At 37.6% G+C, this 23,446-nt stretch overlaps 1 long non-coding RNA gene across 1 annotated transcript; it reads left to right on the top strand.

The window, feature by feature from the left end:
- Window positions 1-22,790, top strand: Gm39658. Its single transcript, XR_865494.2, has 3 exons — window positions 1-151; window positions 20,165-20,282; window positions 22,660-22,790. It is a non-coding gene; the product is annotated as a predicted gene, 39658 (long non-coding RNA).
- Window positions 22,791-23,446: the final 656 nt, after the last annotated feature.

Raw genomic sequence — 23,446 nt, 5'->3', positions numbered from 1 at the left:
CTAAAATGAATGGACACGAGGAGAGTGGACAACCTTGTCACATTCCCAACTTTAGTGAAATTTCTTTGAGTTTCTCTCCATTTAATTTGATGGTGGCTACTGTAACATTCATTGAGCTATCAGGAGTCTAGAGTATCTGAACCTCTAGAAGGTAAGTTATGTGAATAATACATGATACCCTTTTAGGTCTAATGATTTTAAGAGAATTCTGTGTAATTTGGTCAGATTTTAGAGTGGAAAATATGAGATCATAGATTTTTTTATTTTTCCTTTTTAATTTTTTCTCATCGGAGCAAAAAGAATTAAATTGGAGTACTAGTATCCTTGTCTTATTTCTGTTCTCAAAAAGATAGCTCTGAAAATTCAAGATTCTATATAGAATGTTGAAAACCAGGTCTCCTTCAGTTATCCCTTCTCTTTCAGTCTCAATTACAAAGTGCACATTTAAGATCAGGGTTTATCTATCACATTGAACACTAAAGAACTAAGTAATTGTCTTCAGTTACTTATAGAACACTTATTTAAACCTCAGAGTGGCTTGCCTGGGCCTCCTACACTAAGTTTTAAACTCCAACATTGTTCAAAGAATTCCAATCACAATTCTTCTTCTCCCTCTCCCTTTCTCTCTCTTTCCCTTCCCAACTTGGGTATGTATGTATGTGTGTGTCTGTGTGTCTGTGTGCTATGTCTCTGTGTCTCTGTATGTCTGTATTTAACACTGTAGGGTGTTTAACCTTTTATTATACACATTCTTTTCCCCAAATCCTGCCCCATACCTCCAAAACACACCCAACTACAAACTTCAAGATAGGCATGCAGCATTCAAGACTGAGAAAGCTAAAGAAATAAATACTAGTTAGCTTTTCCAAAACGTAAACTTCAACACACTGGAGTATTTCCTCAACAGAAACTATTTGATGGTGGGAATAATTTCTTAAAAGGCTTCATAACAAAATTACCCTGGGCATTATGAGATTGATAAGCCAGATATTATAGCATCAGTCAAAATTCATTCTTTTAATGAAAAAAATGTGATTACTTACATAATAATAAAACGTATTTATTTGGTTTATGAACAAATATGCTCATGTGTCCATTGAAGAGAATTTTTTTGACATTTTACTCTTTCCAGTTTGTTGACTTTGAAACATTCTCTGTCCCCATAGAAGCTATCTCAATCTAAAGCAGCCACTCTCCAAAGAGCATCAAACTGCTGCAATATTCATGAAGTCTAAAACCCCCTACTTGTGATCTCTTTAATAAAGATCCCAGCGGAAGGTGTTGAGGCTAATAAAGAAGGAAGGGAGAGGGGAAAGCAACTTATAAAAGAATCTACCCATGTGCTCTCAGCAGAGTGCTAAAATGTAAACAGAGAGGCGATCAATGACAGACTCTGTTTCTAAATTAAGGCTTAAACATGCATATTAATGAATGCCTTTTGAAAACGCATGTTATATTGAGAATGGCACTCATGCGAATGGAAACTACTTTTTTAGATACAGCTTCATGTTCAACTGAATTTCCTTACTAGAAAATGCTTGCAGTTAGTGGGTAGAGTTGTAAAGTTGAGTTTTTGAAGTCATTGAAAAGGATGATTTTTAAAAAACTGTCCCAAACATAAACAGGTCAAAATGTGGCTCTCAACTCACTCCCAAAGGGTCCCTGTGAGAGACCCGCAGATGTTTAGTTTTATAAGACCACCTGCCATCCTGATGAAAAGGATGGGATTGCTTTGACTAGCAAGGGAAAACAGCCAGCGTCCTAGAAATGAACAAGCACACTGAAAAGATTAGAATGCAGTATCTCAATTCTATGCAGCAACTGTGTAACATAAAACAGATTCATGAGCCCAGAAAAGAATGAATAGAATTAGCCTAATCCAACATGAATATTCTTCTGAGGTCAATGGCTTAGGAAAACCTCATCTTTCTTTTCTCAAGTAAGTGGCCAGATGAATGTGATGAAGCATAAATTAAAAGGCAAGTGGGTTTTAAGAGATGAGGCTACCAAGTTAGTCAGAGTCGGGGGTTTAGGCAGGTTGCTGTCAGTCGTGAAACCTGTGGCCTTTGGATTTTGAAAATGTACTCATATTGCTCTATGCTACATCCATTTACTGAAAACATAATGTTTTGTGGACCTAAATATAAAGAGACGAAGGCAGAACTACTCTGAGTTAGCAGAGAAGCACGGGGTGCACTGGGAAGGCAGAAGTAGCTCAAAATTTGTCCTTCAGGTTCTACATGGGGACCAAGAGTCATAACCCACAATCTTGCAGCTTTTAGTGAACCTTAGTGAACTCTACTTACATAGACAATGGAGTGTACTTGAAAGCTTTGAGCAAAATATGACAATCTGCTTAGAATGTAGGTGTCAAGCATCCACCTAACATGAATAGGAAGCTGGATTTGAACTTGTGCACTTGACAGCAGGAAAAGATTTTTAAAGATCATTGAAGTTGCCTGAGGGGGGAATGAGTGACTAGGATAACAGTCAGAATGAAATACTACAGACTGAAATGACTACAGTCAGAATGAAATCTCTGGGAGGCCATTTGATAAGATTTGGTAATGGAATAGACATGGTAAGCTTGAAGATAATGAGCATTCGGTAATATATTCTAGTCTAGATCCAGGAACCATAAGTATATGGAGGTATTAGAGAATGCAAAAGGGAACTTTGGAGTTGGAGGAGGAAGTTAATTCAATGGTAGTTATTTCCAAGCTGGGGTATATGATTGTTTAGTTAGTGCTATTATTTAGATGAATACCCATGAAAAGCCTATGTAGTAAGAATTTTTTCCTCAGGATAGCACCATTGGGAGTGGCAGGATCTTCAGAAAGTAGGGCCTTATGAGAGTGCCTGAGATCATTGGTGGGAATATGCTATTAAAGAGGACTGTAAGATCCCAGGCTTTCTTCCTTGCTTCCTGGTGTGAATGGTTTTCTCTGCCACATGATCTCATAATGATATGCTTCCCTCTCTGGTGCAAATGGAGATATCTGATTTGAAATGAGACATCCAAGCTATGAATCAAAATCAATTTCTTTATAAGCAAAAGTACTCAGGTATTTTTTTCTCTCATAGAATGTGACTATATTAGAAATCTGCAAATCTCTGTGTTTCTCTGTCTCTCTCCATCTCTCTCTGACTCTGTTTCTCTGTCTCTCTGTCTGGCTCTCTCTCTTTCTGTCTCATGTGTCTTTGTCTCTGTGTGTGTGTGTTGTCTTGGTCTTACACAATTCTAGTCTAGACAAGTGGCTTAGAGTAGCTAACATGTAGATGGTGACTAATGTTTGACCCAACAATGAACAGGAAAGAAGAGACTATTTGGATTTGAAATACCTAGACCCACAATACTCCAAGGATTGATACAAAAGCATTATATGGTAGATTCAAATATTCAAAGAAATTAAATTTTAGGAAGTAAAAGAATAAAGAGCATAGCTTATCAAAAAATCAGCAGAAAGTTTTAAGAAGGTAGAACTGATCAGCTAGGTGCAATACAACAAAGGTCAAAGGTTAAAGAGGGGAGCACCCCATGTGAGGATTCATGTTTAAGCAATTCTGAGAGACCAGAGATGGCAACAAGATTGTTAAAAGTCATGTCACCATTGATAGTAACGTGAATGGAAGGTTAAAGGACACAGGGAGCACCTACCAGAAAGGCAGGAGTCAACAAAGTTGGACTATAAAAGAAAATGGTTGGTCAAGTGGATTAGGCAAGCATAAGACTTAAACAATACATCTTAAATGAGCAAATGTCTTTTAGAATGTGTGAAGGAACCAGGTGAGGAGCATGGCCTAACTGAAGGGGGAAATTACAGAAACAGAAGAAAGGCACAGAGTGATGACATCAGTATGCTTCACATCCTTTCAAGAATGAGAAATTATTTATTAAATAAGAACCCACAGAGTATCAAATCTGCTCATGGTCTTACCACATTTCCTTGAACTGGTGCCCATAGGAAAGGGGTACAAAGAGGGGAAATGGGCCAACATTATTCATTGAGAGCACTTTGTTTGCATTATTGCATTTGACCATCAAACAGCCCTATGTGGCAAGTATTATTTCATCATCCTACAAATGAGGAAACTGAAGTTCAGGGGGATTAAGTGATTTGCCTGAGGTCTTACATCATTATTTATATGATGCTATTCTGTGCTAACAAAATCAGCTGTTATAATGCTGTATAAAAGAGGGGGGAAAAACCAGGTCTGTGAGTGCTGCTTAAACACCATTCTGACTGGAGAAATTGAACCACAAGAGGATATATTTACAAAACCACACAGGAAGCAGCAAATCCTTCAAACTCTACCATACATAGCAATGGGATAATAGGTTTTTTAATCAGCTTGAATGTTATGACCTTGGGCATGTTATTAAATTTATTAATATTCCAAATTCCTCATGTGACAAATGACTAATCGAAGCCTCATGTTCTGATGTATGATATATTGTATATGAAATACTCAGCACAATACTTTTTGTGTTGTAAACACATCATTAAAATCAGAGACCTTGGTCTATATTGTCATTGGAATCATTGGTATTGTAATGTCCCTATTTTATCGTAGAGAAGTGAATGTGAAGAACTATAGTTTTCATGTCCTCTTTTAAAGATATCTGTTTGGTTTTCTAACTACAGACAGAAAGGGTGTGAACCCAGAAAGAAAAGTAGGAAAGAAAGAACTGGGAGGAATTAGAGAAGAGACTTTAATCAGAATATATTATAGGAAAAGACTCATTTTTCAATAAAAGACAAAAATGTTTAGAGATCTTCTGGTTATTAAAAAATACAATGTGTGATCCTAATAAACTTGTCTCTCCCTGAGCTTTAACCACCATGACTCTAGTAGGAGTCTTAAGGGTAAAAGATGTATGTCATTTGCAGAAGGGGCTGAGAGTCAGATTTTTCTGGGAGGTATGGCTGAAACTTGAAAAAATCAAAAACAAATTCCTTCTGTATGCCAGAGACTGCAGAGTGAAAAATCTCCTTGAGCTTTGTGGCTGGATGACAAGGAGCCTCACTCTGGAACCTGGTGCATTCATAATGCAGGGCAGGAAGGCTGCATCTTAAGGCCATGCCCTGCTGTGCAAGGAACCTTCCCTCTAAAGCATATTCTATTCTTTTTGGTGAAAATTCCAAGGAAGAGAAGGCAATTCCATTTCTAGGATACTCTGGAGAATAACTGTTTAAAAAGTAACATTAATGCTCCAACACTCTAAAGTTACCCACTGAATTCTGAATTGTGACCCCACTGAGCACTCTCTCAGCGCAAACGCACATATCTCCAAGTAAACTGAATCTGGTTTTTTGTTTTTTGTTTTTTTCAAGAAGTTTCACACTAATGATAAAAGTTTTCCTATTAACATTGACAGCTCTGGTTAAGTGGATCAAAGGAAATATTTGCTTTTGGAGAGCGATGTGGGGACAGTAAAACACGATTCTGAAGACAATCTGGGTGGCGAAATGAAGTTATTTACTATTCATGGAAGCTGAGCCTTTGAGTGGCAAAGTTTGCAAAGATCATGTCCTGTAATGGAAACAAATCCCTTAAAGCATGCCTGAGGGAATCCAACAACACATAAAAGCAAAATATAGCTGAGAGCTAGTAATGATGAATAGATGACCTGTGGCTCCTGGGCATAACTCCAGTACAGAGAAACATTTTATTAGCTTGAGATAAAAAGTACATCAAATGATTTACTCTCCCTCTGTCCCTTCTTGCTTCTTCTGAGTGTAAACATCACCTATGGAGAGCAAAATACTACAGGAAGGCACTGATTGGAAGAATGTGATTGAATTATGTGTGAACATGTCGCAGGGATGAATATAAATGCAATATATCCCTGGCTATGAAACTAGAACAGAAATTGTGTTGTGATAAAGACACTAGTCACTAGCAGCAGTATCTACAACTGATTCTATCTCTGTCATGAATTAACAGTGAGGATTGGTCCAAGCCATAATATGTCAAATTGTCTCAGTTTTCCCATTTATCAAATGGAAATTAGATTAACAGCTATATAAACAAAACATGTATAGTTAAAAAAACAAACAAACAAACAAACAAAAAGCTTTCTTTCTATCCCCTACTTAAAACTGTGAGTTATGCTAAAACTCAAAGGAAGTTTCATATTCCCATAGCCTCTCTCTCTATTAGAGTTGTGATTTGTATGGTACATTTATACACAAAATCATGAAATTTACAAGTAAATGGATGGAACTAGAAATTATTATCCTCAGTATGATAACCCAGATGCAGAAAAGCAAATGCTACATGTTCTTTCTTATTTGTGGATTCTAACTCGAAATTTTCAGGAGTGAACCTATAACCTAGAGTGACCACAGGAAACAGAAAATAAAAACAGACTGTGGTAGACGGAGACGCTAGAGGGGAAAATAGTAGACTACAGGTACTACGAAGGTGGAAATGGGAAAATAAACAATGAGGTGGGACTTGAACTGGGGAAGGGTATGGAGGGAAATATAGGAGGGAAGAAAAAGGAGGGATAAATAACACTAAGGATGTTTGAAAACTCATAGGGAATCATATTATTTTATGTTTACCTAAAATTGTGTGTGTGCACAATATAGAGGTATGTAACTTGAGGTCATAATTCTTACCCCAAGAGCCATAGACTATGAAACAAAATCCCAGTACCAGGTATGAGAAGAAGCCTTTTTTGGCTCTGGTAGGAGGCATCCAAGGAACTCCTTAAATGGTGCATGCTACTGTCATTGCCCTGAGGAATGACATTGCTAGTGAGATCATGGAAACTAGGGGAGAACCAACTACTGCTACTTTCCCAAGCCAGTATAAATTTAGCTACATCCCAAGATTTTGTTCTTATAGCCACAGATATGTGCAGCTCTTAGCCCTCATCAAGGAAACTTCATTTGTAGCAGAAGGGGACCATTACAGAAAGCTATAACTGATCGAAATAAAAAAAGGAAGTGAAGCTTGATTGCCCAACATCAATTGATAAAATGAAACAATAATCCATACACACAAGTCTCAAACCACATTAGAGAAAAGAGGGTGTGACGTTTATAAGAGTCAGAAGATCAAGACATCTGCTGTGAAATTGCATCATACATATATAACCAGAGAAGCTGCACTCAAGAAGTCTCAATAATATAACTTCCTAAACAAGATCTGAACAATGGCATTATCAACTGACATGCCATTATGGTTGGGAAAAAATCATACGGGGGTATCTAACCCTAAAGAATGGTTAGAGGTAATTAATAACTGCTGAGAGAGAGAGAATCAGTCTTCCCTAGGAATGAGTCCTCTAATTAGTTATCTAATACCAAGTAGTCAGCACTAGAAGCATATGTACATGACAGGCACCATATTCATCACTGTGTGTATAAGTGTATATGTATATAAAAAACAATAATTGCTAGACAATAATATGCCATGGAATATGAGGAGTTGGGAGCACAGAGAAGGGATTGGAGGGAGTAGAAGATGGAAAATGACTTAAATACAGTCCACATATAATGATGTTTTAAAAATAAATTAAAAACAAATAAGCAAAGTTGTTAAATAAATATACAATAAACCACTCATTAATGTAGTCACTGGGTTACAGGAGAATTTCCCCATAACACACCCCAATTCTTATGTTATCAAATGTCAAACATAATCAGGAATACTTTCACTGACTTCTAGTTTGAGTATGAAAGCTTATCTAGTAAGAAGCATGGAAATTAAAATTACATCTTGGCAAGTCATAAGATAAAGGGATAGGGAAAATCTGTTTGTTAAAAATAGCTTAAAATGGACAAGTCTAGTCGACATTCTGGAATCACATTGCTTCTTAGTATTATTAACTGTATAAAATTAGGCTGTCAAGTCTTGCTTTATGAAGTCAGTGAGGAGGAGAAAGAATCGCAAGGGACGAATCACTGTCATTTGCGGAAAGCTACCTGGCAGTCTAAGAATGAAGTTCACTCTTCAGGGCATGTACTTCTCAGCTGTTATAAATATGCAGAATGTCTCTGTCAGCAGTCTCAATAAAGAAGCTGCCCTCACCAATGTGGTGTTTGCAAGGAGCAGGCAGCTGCTCACAGGGAAAAGGGAACAAAGACATTTTGTTTCCAATTATTGTCACTTTGCCTTTTAGTTCAGCTGAGCAATTTCATGACCAGCAAGACAGAGAAGATTCTGAATGGTGGAGTAGATAAACAAAGTCCCTCCAATTCAAGGAGATGGCTTTTAAGGGCAGAGGACACCATGAGACTGGTTTACAGCTAGTTGTAACTACATGGAGTCAGGAGCTTAGCCTATTGTGTTAGGAAGCATTTTGAACATCAAAAAAAACTTCCCTATGGTCTGTGCTGAAATCTGTGCTACGGATGAATTTTCTCAGAGGCTCACTGGCTTATGAATCCTTGTAGTATGCACAGTATAAGTAGGGATCTTTGGGATGAGCAGTATCTTCTATAAGTAGTGTAAGATAGCTATTTTTCTGGATCCATTTTCCTCTCTGCTCCTATGATAAAATATCACTTACCTTACTTACATACTTGGTACAATCTGAGATTCTCAAATTTTGATTTTCATCTTAAAAGTTACCAAGAATCAGAAAACGATTCACAGATATATTTACATCTTAGAATACTGCAGGGTTTTATCTGGCAAGTCATAACAATGGTGTAGCCATGTTTCTGTAGAAGTCAATCTATTTCTTCATCCTAGGTCTGAGATAACTGACCCTTTTGTAGCTCTAAAGTCTCAGAACTCCAAGGCTAGAGCAAAAAGTAAATGGGAACATCTACCCAAGCAGCCTCCGTGGACTACTAGACAAATGAAAGGGATATAAAATAGCTAGGGATCATGTTCTTGTCACCAATTTTTAAAAGGTACAGCTATTATTCTAGAATCTTCTATCAGAAGCAACAGAGTTGGTACTTAAGCCAAGAGCTGTGACCCATGTAAGCTCCTATAGCATTATTAAAGATACTCAAATTCCAATGTAAAGGATACATTGTTAGTTGGATAAGTAAATATAGCATAAAGGTGTAAAATGAACAAGCACACTGTCTAATTTAAAACATTTCTTGAAAGTGTCTCTAATTGCCGTTACCTTGTTCTACCACTGACTGACTCCAGACATTGAAGGGACAGTGAGATGGAGAGGGACAATTTTAAAGATGCTGATCTTCAAATGAGGCCCTCTCACTGGAAAGACTCAGACGTTCTTCCAAATAGAAAAGTGGTTACTTGGCAAACATCAAAATGCCTAGGATAAAAGGAAAAGGCTCAGCTATCAAATTTAGTTCAAAGAATAGCTCTGAGGTTCCTGGTTATTCTGGGTGTGCTGAAATATAATTTACCTGTATGCAGAATTGTGCTGTAAGAATCCATAGCAATATAACTCTCTAATTAGTACTAGGAAATAGCTCTCCTTGGCCTCCATTTAAATGACAACTAATTCTAAACACTAAATTTGCTCATTGGCGCACACAAGTTTTATGAGACTTTTAGTAAGCAATTATCCATGTTTATCCATTCTTTCCATGTCTTCTATTTCCATCCGTAAGGATCTTTTTGAAAAATGAGTGTCTTATGCTGACCTCTTGAGAATCTCTTATGCATTCCTTTTGCAGTAGCTGAAATGGTCTCTAGCTGCTAATACCTAAATATGTCTTCCATGTCTGACTCTACTGCCTAAGCAGTACATGGTTCAATCTAAACACAACTGTCAGGAGGGAATCCTTTACATTGAGAAGCTTTATCTGGCTAATAGCATCTAAGGTGATGCATACTTTATTCACACTCAAGTTAACGCAGAATGCTTCAGTAATGATCTTCCTATCACAATCGTTAACTGTAACTTCTCTAAAACCAGAAAGAAGTTTAGTCAGTTTTTAAAAAATCTTGTTGTACTATCATCTAGAATATTGTTACATAGTAAATATTTTTTTTCAGTTTTTAGTATGTGGTTTTTGTCTATCTGGTTTTTCTGTTCCTGATGTTTGTTTTTGTTTAGTTGTCCAGATAGGGTTTCTTGGAACCCAGGCTGGCCTTGAACTCACTATGCAGCCAAATCTAGGCATGAACTCCTAATCTTCCTGGCTCTATCTGCCAAGTACAGGGATTATAAGCACTGGCCATCAAGCCCAGTTTGCTTGTCGGCCTCTGACTGATTGATTAACAAAATGGATGAATTGCATAAGCAAATTGACAAGTCAATAAACCTGCTTTGGTCTGGAAAAATTAGCTCAATTGGGAAAGTAAAGTTTAACTTAGGTCCAAAAAGGGAGTTTTAACTCCATGTATTCACCATGTCTTCACCAGTCTTTCGACCTAAGGTTGAATACATTGCAGTGTTTCCATGACAACCTTACTCCAAGGATGCTTTTGTGGAACATCCTTCCAAGAATACATTCCAACTCTAAGCTTGTCTTAAAGTGAATGGCTAGTTGAACAGAAGTAGATCGTCACTAAGACAACTAATTAATACCTTCCCCATTTCATTCTTCTTGTGAATCATTTTTGTTAAAATTCAAAAATTCAGTATGAGTCAGTATAGCGCTGGCTTTCTCTGTATTGTGAACCACTATACTATGTACTCCACAAAGACCAGGACATTCACTTGTTGTGTTCAATCATGTTATATTCACCCAGAACAGTGCCTGGAAGACAATGACCACCAATATCACTTCAATTGTCAATGCCCCATCTACATTACTTAGACATCACTTAAATGTGCTGCTGCTGCTATGAGATTCTTTGCCTATAGTCAATCCTTGTAATCAACCTAGATACTTCATTTTCTAAGAATGTATTCCCTATTAAAAAGCTGTTTTTGAAAAGAACACTGTAAAGTGTCCAGTTGTCCAGTGAAGTCATTTAGGCATGTTTGGAACTCTTGCTTAGTTATCCTTTGTGACACACTGAAACACTCTACCCCCCAAGTTCAGGAACAGGAAGTTGTCAAGGTAAGATTGAAGAATAATTAGACTCACAGTAGAACCACTGGGTGCCATACCTTTTGTTTTTATTAGAGGGAGAAGCTGCTGTTCAGTGCCTGACTTGCCTCTGATACACGTCACTAGTAAAGCAGTCCCTATTTTCTTACTTGTCCTTAGAAATTTGTTTTCTATCTCATCTATTAAGTTCAAATGAATCCCATGGAGTTGTATGCTTAAAAAATTAAACACAAACAGGTGAACACTACGGATATCTATCAGACTTGCCATGCTCTATTGCTGCCTCATAGCCTTAACTACAGAACTACAGAAGAAGAGTGATTCTCATAGAAACAAACCCTCCAGTGAAACAAATATATATCTAGTAAGAAAACCAGAAAATTCTGAGTAAGGTATAAAAATACATAATGGCATAACTGGACTATCTTTCTAAGCAAAAGGATAATTGTACTTCTGCAGGGATGTATACCCCAACTCCAAACCAGACAGATGCTTTCTGGACATTTGCCACACTCTGCTCTGCAAGTCCCTGAAGTCAGTGTGTTGGGAAGATTGGGGGTGAGAGCTTTATCTTCTCATCAACAATGCTTGACATCCAGTTGGCACACCTATCACAAGGGGTCTATTTGTGACTCTAGGTAGTTGCTCTCAGTCAGGAGAATATCAGTATTGAGATGTTGCCTAGGGTTGTAATAAAGAGTCATCTTACGTTGCATAGTCTGGAAAGCTCTGGGGTACCTTACCTGCTTTCGTGACTAGGTTTTCACATATACCCATATCCTTTAAGGGAGGTGAAATCTAAAATTAAAGAAACTAAAGCCTTAAGGCCTCTCACTTGCCTGGGTCAATTTTAAGACCCTAGGAGGAATCTTGCTACTGCTCTGACTTAGTCATCTTTTCTTTATGATCAATAAAACTGCTACACTTAACTATTTCACCTACTATTTCATGGCATCTCCATAAGTCTCTGCTGCCACCTTTAGAAACATCTAAAGATGGATCAAATCAGGGATAAGTTAGTTCAGGTCTAGTGAAATGTGTTTGTCTAGGGTAATCTGGATAGTTAATGACTTTTAAGAAGATTATATGGTCACTATGTACATTAAATGCAACTTAAACACTGATATTGAGTTGTAAAGAAAAAAAAATAAGTTTCCTCCATTGTAAATATCAAGTGTTACTCTTTTGGTCAACCATAGAAAATGAGACTTAATCACACATCCTCTCTGTAGAATATGATGATTGCCAAAGATCAATCTAGCCAAGAACTATGTGAAAACACATCACAGAGATGTCTCAGGCATTTTGTCAATAAAGAATTTATGCTCCTTTTTCTTTCTTTTGGGGTTTGGGTTTGGTTTGGTTTGGTTTGGTTTGGTTTGTTTGGTTTTTTACAATTTGGCATGATTTCAAAGTGTATAGTTTGTTGTTATTTTGCTTTCATTGAAAATGGAAGTTTAACCTTATTTTAATATATTTATGCTACATTTCCTAAAGGGCTCCACACAATAATATGAAATTCAGTCTCAGTGAAACTTGTTTGCCTTTGCTAGAGAAAGCTTTGAAAAAGAAAACACAGATTAATGCTCTGTTCCACAGACCCAAATTTCAGGGCTTTCAGAATAGCACAAGGGGCCTCTTCTACCAATATAGAAAAAAATGAAATTCACCTAGAGCTAAAGGAATATTAATGCACTCCCTCCCTATCTCAGGACTCAGCCCAGGAAGCCCTGGGGAGTCAGAAATGTGACATTATATGATGTTCTGTGGATTGGTTCCTTAGGCAATCAAAAATAGTATAGACAGAATTCTCAGAAAAGTTGCTCTCTACAGAGCAACACTTCTATAGTGAAGATGCTGGACAGCTCACCAGGGATGTGATCCAATACATTCTCCAGAGAGGGTGGAGAAATGGCTAGGGGAGAACCTTAAGGAGTTGGCAGGAAGAACAAACAGAGGCAGGCTTTCTGAAAACTCCATTGGCAAGCCCACAGTAGGCAAGGACCAAAAAACATTCTACTTGTGCTATTGATCTACATACATGCTGCCAGGAGCAGAGGGAGATCTCAGTGCAGAAAGCAATGATTCTTAGTGAGAACTGTGTCCCTTTTTGTGACTGGTTTGGAAATTTGTGAGAATTTTTTGTTGTTATTATTGCAATAATGGCGGAACATTCTTGGCTTTATTGGGAAAAGCTTTTAGATAATCTCCAATGTATACAGCAGTCAGGGCTACTAAAAATCTACTCTGTGCTCTGCAGTGGTTTATAAAGCTCTGCAGGATACGACACTAAATGGGTGATAATGCCGGCTTACTATTTGAGCCCTGTCACATAAACATAAAGTACTTGTTTTAATATACACTGAATGGGATATTGTGTAAAGGATGAAAATTTGTTTATAAATTCCCCAAGGCTCATCACCTCAAAATACCATGGCCCTGCAGTCAAAGAAAAGTATACCATTTCTGTTACAAATAGACTGTATCTGATTTATTCTGCATGTGCTCTTGTGACATTTATAGTGTTTGTACTCACACACAATGTTTACTTCAAGAACATTTACTACAATTTATCAAATTTAAGAAAAAACCTTCTAAAGTTATTATGGGTCTGAGGTCACTCAGAGATTCATCATGTCCATGAATAATTTGTAATAAGATGAGTCTTCTTATTTAGGTATTGGCACCTTCCTCCACCAGGACTGGATCTGAGGAGCTCACCAGACACAGCCCCTTGCTGTGTCAGCCCAGGACTTATAAAGGCAAAAACCACAAGATGACATGTATTTTGCCTACATATTTTAGCATATATGTCTTGGAGTTAACTTTGTTGTCCTTTTTAACAGAGTAAGCAGGTTTGGTTACAAAAACAGAAATGGTGGATAGTTTTATGATCTATTATTTTGCAAGAACAGCAAATTTTATAAGATCAGTCCATTTAAGAATAGTCTTCAGCATTAGGGAAATAAAGGAACTAGGCTGACAGGGTACAGTCTATTCAAGGTGATGGTGGTGGTGGTGGTGGTTGTGTGTGCATGCATGTGTTTTATGTGTATCTTAAGCATAGTAATTAAAACCTAAAAATAATGTCAATCATCATAAAGTCTTCACAACTGTTCTTCACACGTATGTGCAAGCCTATATTTCATTACTCATTTATGATGGTTCTTAAACATTTAAATTCTGTAAAACCATGCAAATATATTGTTTAGTGTTTTTTTTTCAGGTAAATTGAGATTCTCAAATAAAGAATACAAACTAACAAGACCAAGAAGTAGTGACAAAATCTGAATTTGTAGAAGGGTTGGGCTACTGTCTCAGTTATGTCTTGTTTACATGAATTTTTAACTAAATCTGTTAGTAATTAACGTGGAAATCAGTTTAAACCTTCTAATATAGATAGGACAATTATAATATGAAAAAAATCAGTGAATTATGGCTTGTCTAGAAAGCCTTAACTGTCATAGGTAAAAGCATACATGGTGAATTGTCTCTATTAGCTTGGCCACCACTATCTTTATTGGAGGTTTAAGAACTCCAATTTATATATTATAAATTGCTTCACTTTTATTTTTATTAAGTATATACTATGAAGTTTACAAGAACTATGTAAATGGATGATTTACATTATATGTAACTTTTACATCAAACTAAAAAAGGAGGTTTTATGGAAATATTTACTGTGGAAAAAAATGAATGTTGATTTGGACAAAGCTGAGAACACAATCAGAATACTTGGCAAAGACATTCATAGATGGTGGCTAACACGGGACTCCCTTGATCCATAGACAGACCCTTTAAGTAGACAAAGATGTTTAGCAAACCGTCTCCAACACAAGAGATGTGCAGTTCACATTTGGCAAATGGATGCATGAATTTAAAGTAAAAGTAGGCTTCACAATCCCCATGTACTCTATTTTGGTTTTGCTTTTCCCTGTGTTTGTTTGTTTACCTCTGTTTTAAGTGAATGATTCATTGAATAGAAAAGTGGTTTTAAAGTTTGCCACCACATAAAAACTGGAAGCAAAGAAGCCAATGGGAAAGACTCAACATTTACTAATCAACCCCCTGCCTGCCAAATTGGCCCAGGGAAGTTCCACGGAGCATTTTAAGGTCAATTTTAAAATAAATTTTTGATGAAACAAAATGAAAGCAGCTCTCATATGGCACACTTAAGAAAAACATAAATTCTTTGTAGTTTTTAGTAACCAACAGTAACTAGATTAGGCTAGATATGCATTAGTCAAATTGTTTGCCTTTGTAACAGAACTCACAAACACAACATGGCCTTCTACAGGTTCAAGTGCAGATGTTTCTCACGCCTTATTGCTAAGAACTACATCAAGTTTCTTCTTAGCACAGTGGAAATTGCTTTACTATATGTGTAGGTGCAGCCTTGTGGGTGCATGGACAATCATATCTGTAAAGGATACATACTCCCCACAAAACCATGCTTCCCTTCCCAATAATCGAAATAGTATTTGAGCTTTGAATATTACATATTGGTAAACATTTTTAAATGTCATCGTATTTTTCTGTAACCGTGTACAAGTAATGTTGGGATAAACAAATAAGGCCCAGCAAACAGTATCCAGTAACCCCTGAAACTCATGTCCACAGGCACCCAGTAGTTTTCTTTAAATATCATCCACTAAATGAATACACTAATATGTGTGCCTAGACAGAACTGCTGAGTATGAAGTGTGCCACATGTCTTCAAAATGTTCAACCCCAAAATCATATACACACAAGCAACATTAAAAAAACAAAACAAAACAAAAACAAAAAAATAAAAAAACAGGCTCGGTATAATGTATTTATATATTTGTGCATTTATGCAAACCTACTAAACACTACTGTCAAGGAAAAAGAGCCCATCAATCTGATAGTAGATGGAACCACAGAGGAGGTGATAGAATGAGGGGACATAGAACAGGTCAAAGAGAGTGAAGGAAGTGGAGAAGTGATGGAATTAGATTTTAATTAAAATAAAAATCCATAGATGAAATAATTCCTATCTGATTTCCAGAATACTGACCATGGCAGTTATGGTTTAAAATTATACCCTGGTTATTAAAAAAAAAGCATCTCAGGCTCCAACAACAAACATATTTATTAGAACAAAAAGAAGTAACACAGATTCTGTGCTTCTTTTTGTTTGTATGCTTTCAGAACATTTGCCTTGAGCCTTAACACAGCCACCCTACTTAACAAAGCCAATGGCCATGCAATATGCTTCTGTCCATGTACCAAGAAATGAACGAAATAAAATGAGTGAACAGAATTGGATTTTTTTTTGACATAAGTTTGCTTTAGTCTTTCTTTTGCACAGGCAGCTGAGGAGAGGCGGAGACAGCAGCATGCTTCAGTTCAGCTTTGCTTTGCAGCATGGCTGGTTCCAGACACCAGGACTACTTGGGAAATGTAATTAGTTTCAATTAAGTAACATCTGGCCAAACATAAACATCACATTTGAGATTCAGGTATAGGAGAGTTCATTTCTATAGAGCAAGCTTGTTTATATAGCAGGTTGAATAAGATTGAAAATTCCTGTTTAGAAGTTGGATGAGATGGCTCCTGGGTAAAGTGTATACTGTTTAAGCATGACAACCTAAATTTGGATTCTCAAAAGCCAAGCAAATGCACACACACACACACACACACACACACACACACACACACACACACATAAAAAAGGAAAAGAAGTCCTATGTAGGTCACTGAGAAAACATTAGGCTAATAGAAGTTTCTTTAGGGAGCTACCAGCTAACACCATAATGCCCACTCCATGAAATCCATATATGACACTGCTTGGGTGACCAAGAAGATAACCCAGAGACCTAGGGTAAGAGCAACTTTTATAAGTCTTTAAAATAAAAAACAAGTGATAAAATGACATAGTGATAAAATGAAAGTAGTGATGGTATTCTGCTAGACTCAGACATAGGTCAGGGGTTTTATTCAGTCACCATCAGAAAAGCTTCCTCCTACAGCATATGGGTACAAATACAGAAACCCACAGCTAGACATTTACATAGACAGAAAGAGACCTTGGAGCACAGCTCTAAATGGGAAGTCTTCATCAAATTCCTCCCTTTAGAACTCAGAGAAAGCCATGAAAGAGAAGGTAAAAATTGTGTGTGAGAACCAGAGGGGTTGGAGGACACAGGAAAACAGGGCCCTCTAAATCAACATACTCAGCTCACATAGGAATTCACAGAGACTGAAGAAGCAAGGTCTACACCAGGTCCTCTGAGTATATATTACTATTTGCAGTTTAGCATTTGTTGGGGGCTCCTGAGTATGTGAGTGAGTGGGTCTCTGACGCTTGTGACTTCCCTTGACATTTTTCTTGCTGTTGGTTTGGCTTGTCTACATGTGATGGGTTTGTTTTATTTTAATATATTTTATTTTGTTATATTTTATCATTGTATCTTCAAAGCGTATTCTTTTCTAATGAGAAACAGACAGGGAGGGGATCCAATTGAGAGAAGGGGTGGAGGGGAACAGGGAGGAGTAGATGGAAAAGAAACTGTAATCAGGATATACTGTATGGGGAAATAATCTAATTTCAATAAAAGAGGGAAATTTTCTGTGATTTTCTCCATCTCTAGGTTTTTGGATTAGCTTCCAATAGAATTACAGGAGCCAAAATCAGTTTCTGTAATACCAAGTAATATTTGAGCCAGGCAAATACCAATTCAGCTTTATTCTAAGCAAGTCACAGCCCAACACAAGAGTTCACCTATTTCAAGGGAAAAAATTCAAATCTAATTTTATATTAAATAAATAAATAAATAGCAAATGATTGGCTAAAATGGGATTGGAATGGCTCACCTAGATCTGGGCCTTATGATAGGTTTTACATTTGGAACTATACATAAAAATGTAGATGACAGGTCCTTGAATCAGTGAGTCACAGGTATCGATCACCCTGAGTGAGTTCTCAATGCAGTCACAACTCTCATCTTTCCTAGGAGCCCTGCTCCTGTGATTATGGACACAGAGGCAGGATCCACTGTTCTTCGAACTTAACTTCGACTTTAGAGGTTGTACAAACGTCAGTGGGCATAATATTATCAACACAGACAAAAGCGTTTGATCTGTAGCTATAAAAAAGTAAATAATGCATATTTTGTGAGACATAAGTGTGGAATGTTTGGATTCCTATTTGTTTCCATGTTTATAATATTCAAATATACATAACTTTAATTGTAATGCGTAATAAAGATTCAACTGAAAATGCTCAATCTTAATGGCTTGAAATCATGATGCTAACATAGCCGTAATCGCCTACTAAATACAATAAAACTCTGCCATTCTGTTCTTGTTTTTATACATTAAGAAAGAGACTAAAGCAGATAGGACATTGGCTTTCCCCAAAGTACCATTTTCACTTTACATATTCATATATGGATAAGACTCCTATTAATTACAACTTTCTCTTTTTTCTCAGAAATTTACATGTTTGTTATTGTTTTATTGAAAAATTATTTTCCTACAAAATACTCTGATTTTACATTTCCCTTCATATAACTTCTCTTAGATCCCCTACTATCCCTACACACACAACTCTACATCATTCCATGCTCTCTCTTTTTAAAGAAAATAAATAAAATGCAAACAAACAAGAAACTCCCAAAAGAACTCCCACAAAATCAGAAATCAAAATACTCAAGAAAAAGACCAATATGATTTGTTTAATTTATTTTTTTATTAGGTATTTTCCTCGTTTACATTTTCAATGCTATCCCAAAAGTCCCCCATACCCTCCCAACCCCTACCCACCCACTCCCCCTTTTTGGCCCTGGGGTTCCCCTGTACTGGGGCATATAAAGTTTGCAAGTCCAATGGGCCTCTCTTTGCAGTGATGGCCGACTAGGCCATCTTTTGATACATATGCAGCTAGAGACAAGAGCTCCAGGGTACTGGTTAGTTCATATTGTTGTTCCACCTATAGGGTTGCAGTTCCCTTTAGCTCCTTGGGTACTGTCTCTAGCTCCTCCATTGGGAGCCCTGTGATCCATCCACTAGCTGACTGTGATCATCCACTTCTGTGTTTGCTAGGCCCCGGCATAGTCTCACAAGAGACAGCTATATCTGGGTCCTTTCGATAAAATCTTGCTAGTGTATGCAATGGTTTCAGCGTTTGGAAGCTGATTATGGGATGGATCCCTGCATATGGCAATCACTAGATGGTCCATCCTTTCGTCAGAGCTCCAAATTTTGTCTCTGTAACTCCTTCCATGGGTGTTTTGTTCCCATTTCTAAGAAGGGGCAAAGTGTCCACACTTTGGTCTTCGTTCTTCTTGAATTTCATGCGTTTAGCAAATTGTATCTTATATCTTGGGTATCCTAAGTTTCTGGGCTAATATCCACTTATCAGTGAGTACATATTGTGTGAGTTCCTTTGTGATTGGCTTACTTCACTCAGGATGATGCCCTCCAGGTCCATCCATTTGCCTAGGAATTTCATAAATTCATTTTTTAATAGCTGAGTAGTATTCCATTGTGAAAATGTACTACATTTTCTGTATCCATTCCTCTGTTGAGGGGCATCTGGGTTCTTTTCAGCTTCTGGCTATTATAAATAAGGCTGCTATGAACATAGTGGAGCATGTGTCCTTCTTACCAGTTGGGACATCTTCTGGATATATGCCCAGGAGAGGTATTGCGGGATCCTCCGGTAGTACTATGTCCAATTTTCTGAGGAACCACCAGACTGATTTCCAGAGTGGTTGTACAAGCTTGCAATCCCACCAACAATGGAGGAGTGTTCCTCTTTCTCCACATCCTCGCCAGCATCTGCTGTCACCTGAATTTTTGATCTTAGCCATTCTGACTGGAGTGAAGTGCCCAAACAAAAGTATATGAGACAAAAGGTCTACAAGAATACCATGGAATCCATTTTGTGTTGGTAGTCTATCACTGGGCATGCAGCCTACCTTGAATCGTGGTAATTGAGACTCTGTGAGAGAAGAATAATTTTTCCTTTTTAGGTATGTACTTGCCAGCTGCAGATAACTTCCTGGTTAGTGGTGACAGCTCATGCTCACTTGCCCCTCTCAGCCTTGGGAACCAATCTGGTATAAACCTGTGCTGCCAGTCTCTGGGGGTTCCTTTATGCACCAGTCTTGTGTCTGGAAGACATTGTTTCCTTAGAGTCATCTATCAGCTTGGGATCTAATAACCTTCCTGCCTCCACTTCTTTATAGGTCATTGAGCCCTGAGAAGGAGGTCGGAAGAAGATGTCCCATTTCAGACTGAATTGTTCCAGTATCTCTCGCTCTCTGTCCAACTGTGAGTCTCTGAATTAGTTCTCACCTAAAGCAGGTAAGGGAGACAACTATTCATGGGTATAGCAGAATGATTAGGAGTCATTTCCTTGATGTTTTTCTTTAGCAGAACAATAGTATTTGGATATTCCACAGACCCATGTTCTATCAATTCTCATGTTCTTGGCCACCTGAGACATTTTAGCTCCATCTTATGGAGTGGGCCTTAAATCCAAGCAGTGAGTGGTTTGTTAATCCCACAACATTTTGCTACTATATAACCAGCATATCTTGTTGACATTGTTAACAAGGATTTTCCCTCACTGAACCTGAACTACATCCCTGGGATGTTTAGCCCTCCAAAGTGTGAACAAATACATCTTTCTTTTCTTTTTAATCAGCCTAGTCTATCTCCAGTATTTTGTTATAATGATGAAAGAGTAACAAATTAAGTCTCCTTTTATCAGTTATGTGGGAAGAAACTAAGATTCTGCTGATTAATTTTATGAAAAAATCATCTGTACCCATACAGATTATAAGCCTTGCAACCAACCAGGCTGTTTGCTTTGCAGAAAATACTGCAGGAAGCATTAACCATAAGAAAACTAGTCCAGACAGAAAAACTGTCTGGAATTTATATCTATGTAACAGAATCCAGCTTCATCTTCAAAGATATTGAACTCAAAAAACAACCACAGCAGCTTCCATGGGTTCCCTGCTATTAAGAACAGACATTTTCAGAGTTGTGGACTCAAATTCCCAGCCAAAACCACTGCTGTTTCTAATCCTGTCTCATTCCCTACCCTGTTTGAACCTCACCCCATCCCAGTCTACAGCTTATCATTTGTAGCAGTGGTGTTCAGATTGGGTTACTGAAACCCCAAGATTTTTCTGGAATTACCTCAGTGGCCCCTGCTGGGGAGAGGGAGGAACTAATAAATCCTGGAAGGAAAAATATGAATTGTTGTCTAACTTTTACTCTCAACACGTGGGTTATTTTCCTTTTTAAATCACAACAGAAATATTGTCATGGGACTCAGACTCTTCTGTTACCCTCTTCATCTTTATAATCTAGTAATGCATTATGCAAATCATGCTGCTTTGTGATGTTTTTTATTGATTCCCATTATTTCCTCTATGGGAACTGTCACTTATATGGGAAATGTCCCTCCCACTTCCCTCTACCAAACTGAGATCACCCATATGTGTCATGTCACTCCATATGATACTGTAGAACAAAGTAAATTTTCAACTTTTCCATGGTTTTTTTATCCAAAATATGTCTACCATCATGATACAACAGGTCATTATGATTTTTTATTTAATATTCCAAGTTCAGCTGCTAAGGAAGTGTTGGGTTCATTTCTCTGTCCCAGTAATCAGGGCAGTTATTGACATTAGCATTCAACAGACACAAGTCTAGAACTCACCAACAAATGTTAGCTGGAAGGAAGAAAAAGAGGATAAAGGAAATAGATGTAATTGCTTATTTAGCTCTCAGAATATACTAACTTCTCTGTATACATCTCCCACCTAACCCTTACTGGAACTTTCTGAAAAGAGTCTACAGTTTCCAGTTTAAAATGAGTGCAATTGTGGATCATAAAAGTTAGGCAAATCATATGAAGATGGTATGAAGGAATGGGGTGAAAAGAATTTGATTTTAGTACTACTTGTCTTCAAACTCTTACTGCAACAGCATATATAAATAATATGTCAATATGAATTAAATTGCAACAGCAAAGAAATCTCTCTAAGGGAGCATTCGTGCTACAAAATTATCCCATAATATTTCAGCTTGTTTGAATTTTCCAAGCTTAACTATCAGCCACGATTAAAAATAAAATATGCTTTTCAAAGAATAGTGGTCTATCTCTAAGTCTATGCCACCTACTCAGTCAATTTAATAAACATTTATTTAGCACATACAAAATGCAAGTCACTGCATAGAGCCTTGGGGAAGATATAAAATGAGGAAGGTATGGTCCTTGCCCTTCAGGGGCTCATAATCTAAAAACATACATTAACAACCCTGAATGTAGGCAGATGGCAATAAGTGCTATAATAGAGGCACTTACAACGTGCTAAGGAAGTATAAAGCAGGGAGATATTAATTCCAACCGTGGAGTAATAAAACACCTTGGTAAATGTATCTTTCACTACACACCAACAAAAGTCTTTTATGACCTGAACCAAAGGATATATTTCTTTGTAAAATACCAGAGCTTATTCAAAAAAAAGTAATAGACATGGCTTTTGTGAAAAATAATAGAATTGAGACACAATGGAAACCGGCTTACCTGTACGTGTTTCCTACAGCAAATGGAAGAAACCCTTGGGTCTAGTTATTTAAAGGACTTTCAATCTATTCAGAAGAGACCATACGTGTTTCTGACTACAAAACTCTGCCCTTCCATTCATGGCTTCCTTTTCAGCTCACTTGTGCACTTACAGAGAGATTCTGAAACAGTCTTGTAGAAGTTCCAGCAATCAAAAGAATCATCTGACCTAACCAAGGAAGGATAAAGGCAAGATTTTTTTCTTCATTTTTAATTTTAAGCAAGAAGCAACTACATCTTAGCTAGTTGATACCGTGCTTAAAAGTGCCCAAACAACAGTGAGTAAACAAAGTCAGTGATGCTAAACAGATTCAGCTCTGTGCTAAACAGGTTTGTGACACAGCAGCCCTGCTGTAACAGCTCACTGGTTAGACTGGGGGCAAAAGTGTAAGCCCAGCAAATGCAGAAGATCACACCAGAACAGGATCAGCAGAAGACATTTGATGTTCAGATGTCCATGCATGCTGTACAAACACAGAGAGAGAGAGAGAGAGAGAGAGAGAGAGAGAGAGAGAGAGAGAGAGAGAGAGAGAGAGAGAGAGAGAGAGAGAGAGAGAAAGAGAGAGAGAGGGAGAGGGAGAGGGAGAGGGAGAGGGAGAGGGAGAGGGAGAGGGAGAGGGAGAGGGAGAGGGAGAGGGAGAGGGAGAGGGAACACAAAGATTGTTCCCTTTAATAATATTGCAAAGTGAAGAAGCCTTATGTAAGATACGAGTACAGCACTAACAAACTACTTTCAAGAAGTTAAGAGACAACTATATCAGGGTCCTTTCAGCAAAATCTTACTGGCATATGCAATAGTGTCTGTGTTTGATGGCTCATTATGGGATGGAACCCCAGGTGGGGCAGTCTCTGGATGGTCCATCCTTTCATCTTAGCTCTAAAC

Source organism: Mus musculus, chromosome 1, assembly GCF_000001635.26.
Source record: "Mus musculus strain C57BL/6J chromosome 1, GRCm38.p6 C57BL/6J".
Taxonomy (NCBI): Eukaryota; Metazoa; Chordata; class Mammalia; order Rodentia; family Muridae; genus Mus; species Mus musculus.
The sequence above is the reverse complement of the archived record's forward strand: the minus strand, read 5'-3'. Positions and strand labels throughout refer to the sequence as shown.